Source organism: Hemitrygon akajei, unplaced genomic scaffold (assembly GCF_048418815.1).
Source record: "Hemitrygon akajei unplaced genomic scaffold, sHemAka1.3 Scf000126, whole genome shotgun sequence".
NCBI lineage: Eukaryota > Metazoa > Chordata > Chondrichthyes > Myliobatiformes > Dasyatidae > Hemitrygon > Hemitrygon akajei.
In genome coordinates, this window is record NW_027332012.1 from 1,468,619 (window position 1) to 1,471,783 (window position 3,165).

The 3,165-nt window shown below is 43.4% G+C and overlaps 1 long non-coding RNA gene across 1 annotated transcript; it reads left to right on the plus strand.

Annotated features, from left to right (window-relative positions):
- The first annotated feature begins 718 nt into the window (after positions 1–718).
- On the plus strand, positions 719–2,958 carry LOC140723686 (uncharacterized). The gene is made up of 3 exons (XR_012097948.1): positions 719–898; positions 2,711–2,733; positions 2,821–2,958. It is a non-coding gene; the product is annotated as an uncharacterized lncRNA (long non-coding RNA).
- The last annotated feature ends 207 nt before the right edge of the window (positions 2,959–3,165 follow it).

The window sequence follows — 3,165 nt, forward strand, 5'->3', positions numbered from 1 at the left end:
TGAAGGGTCTTATCCCGAAACACCGACTGTTTATTTCCACTGAATAGATGCTGCCTGACTCACTGAGTTCCTCCAGCATTTTGTGTGATAATCGGGTTTGATCACCTTTTTCTTTTGATGCATCTTTGTTTCTATTTCCTTCACTCTCTGACTTCCAGGATCAGCTAAAATCTTCCTTAGACACTCTCACAAAAAAGAAATCAGACTTCCAGGAAAAGGAGCAGAAACAGAAAGAGAAGATTTCCGGAGTTCGGGTGAGGCTTCCTGAGCGGAATTTCTGATATTACTGTCGAGCTTTGCTCCATTTAATGCAGAATAGCCGAGTATCGCAGCTCCAGTGACCTGGGTTCGATCCTGACCTCTGGTGCTGTCTGTGTGGAGTTTGCATGCTCTCCCGGTGACCACGAGAGATTCCGACACACCTCAAGGACATGCTGGATGAATGGGAAATTACCGTTAACCCTGTAAAGGTGGGGAGGGTGTGAGTGAATCAGATGGGAGTTTATGGGTCAGTAAGTGAGAATAGGTTTCAGGAAAACGTGAGGGAATGGTGTTGACGGGAATGCTCTCAGAAGTAGCATGGACTCCAATAGACTGAACTTAACGACAAAAGGAAACAGAGCACAGCAATGCAGTATATTAATCTTCACCTTTCATTCGACAGGAACAGTCACACAGCCTTCAGTCCCACGTCACATCCCAGTTTGCTGAACTGCGCCAGATTATCACTGAGAAAGAGCAGAGCTTACTCAGGGATCTCAGGGAAGAAGAGAAGAGGATTCTAAATCCAATGGAGAAAAATCTTCGGGAGATTCAAGAGAATATAAGGTTTATTCAGGAGGAAATCTCAAAGTTAAAGGAACAGATGGATCGAAAAGACAGTGTTATATTTCTCACGGTGAGGGATTATATTTCAATTTGTTTTGTCAAAGGGCACTAAATGAACAGTGGTATATTCGAAATAAACACAGCACAGAGGCCGATTCTAACAAATCAATTGCCGCTGCTGGCGACCTCACACAAACTGTTATACCTGCATGATGCGCCCTCCAATCACTCCAATAATTACATGTCAAAACGTCCAAGATACGCTTTCAGTCCTTCATTAGCAAAATACAATCTTGAAGCGATGATACTTCAGGGTAATTCATTATAACGTAAGCTGCAACACAGCGGTCAAGAACAGAATGACATCCGCCCGTCCCCAGCTTAAATCTGCCCAGAACGAAGTACGGATACATAACTTTTTTCCCTTCGCTTTTACCATGTCCTCACTCACGTGACTGGTTAACTTAATAAACACATAACACAGAATACAATGCAGACAGAAAACAGATGCATTGCTCATACACACAGCATTTACAAATGGCAGTAAACTGTTTCTCACCAGACAATTGATGCATCTATTCAGGGTTGTTGTTGTCCCATAATAATAATATTATTAAGTGATTGGACACGCTGGAGGCAGGAAGCATGTTCCCCCTGTTGGGTGAGTCCAGAACTAGAGGCCACAGTTTAAGAATAAGGGGTAGGCCATTTAGAACAGAGATGCGGAAAAACGTTTTCACCCAGAGAGTGGTGGATATGTGGAATGCTCTGCCCCAGAAGGCAGTGGAGGCCAAGTCTCTGGATGCTTTCAAGAGAGAGTTAGATAGAGCTCTTATAGATAGCGGGATCAAGGGATGTGGTGAGAGGGCAGGATCGGGGTACAGATTGCGTATGATCAGCCATGATCACAGTGAATGGCGGCGCTGGCTAGAAGGGCCGAATGGCCTACACCTGCACCTATTGTCTATTATCCCAAAACTGAACTTCCGCAACTTCTGTACATCCCAGGACAGAATGCAAATGTCTCTGAAATTATTTACTCTGATCATAACACAGAGCTGCTGACTGTGTCCTTAATTCTACATTAAATATCCTCTAAAACTCTCGTTAACTCCCATTTCCAGTCACAGGCTGTGAGTGTATCTGGTGCGGTTGGTGATTGGGTCTCTTTGTCAATCAGTGAGAACAAAGAATTTGACCCACACATCAGACTTATCTTCTGTATCTGGTTTCCATCAGATTAGGGAAACTATTATTGTCTCTTTACTTTTACAGATAACATTCAAATGAACGTTCAATCGTTCAAAACATAACCAGGCCATTCGGCCCATCTTCTCCTCTTAATTTCCCTGCTTCACAATCCTCCTGCCATCTACTCACCACAACCAGCAACAGTGCCCCGAAATCTCTGGTCCCTCTCGTGTTTATCCAGCCTCCCCATTACATTCAATCTCTGCTGTTCCATTTCAACCACTCCTGTGGCAGCGAGTTCCACATCCTCCTCACTAAATTTCTCGTGGAATTTGTTAAAATCCATCTGGAATTACATCTCCCCACAAGTCTCCCCATAAATAGAGGTACTTCCTCCACCCGCACACAATCACATACATCACTGATCTTAAATTTCTCCATCCTATCACACTGACGTCATATCCAGATGAAAATGCACAGCCTGTCCTGTCTTCCCTGTAAGTTTCATCCTCTCAGTAATGGTCTGACATTCAGAAACTTTCCCTGTAATTTACTCCGTGGTTCTGTATTGTCCGTGTGTGTGAGTGATTGCGGGAGTGGGAATTTTCAACACCTTGTAATGCTTTGGATGATATTCAGGATGTGGACAGTAAGTCCCAGTCTAATCAGATTTGTGTTTTATTTATTTCAGGAGGAAGCTTGTCGGAATAGAAGGTAGGACAGGCTCTTCACTGAAACCCTGAATGGATTTGTAAAATAGTTCAGAGTAGCAATTTATAACCAGCAGTTTAATATTTACAGGATTAATGACGATATCCAGGAATTGTCAGTGACAGATGAAACCCTACCGGTTGAAAAATTCGATCACCTCTATTTGTTGAACACAGTGCTGAGAGAAACACTTGATGCCATTAATCGAGGTAAAACTTACAAAGATTCATTTCTCCTTGTTTATGAAGCACAATTTAGTTACAATTTGAGGCAAAGATTGTCTGTAATACTGAGCTGAAGGGGAACTGAAGTTTATTTCACAGCAACCCCACCGACTGGGAGGCATCACTGTCGCATGGGCAGCTGGAGATGTCAGACCCCTGGACACACCAGCACAGGGTCACAATACAACCAATACACGGACTGGTAGATGAA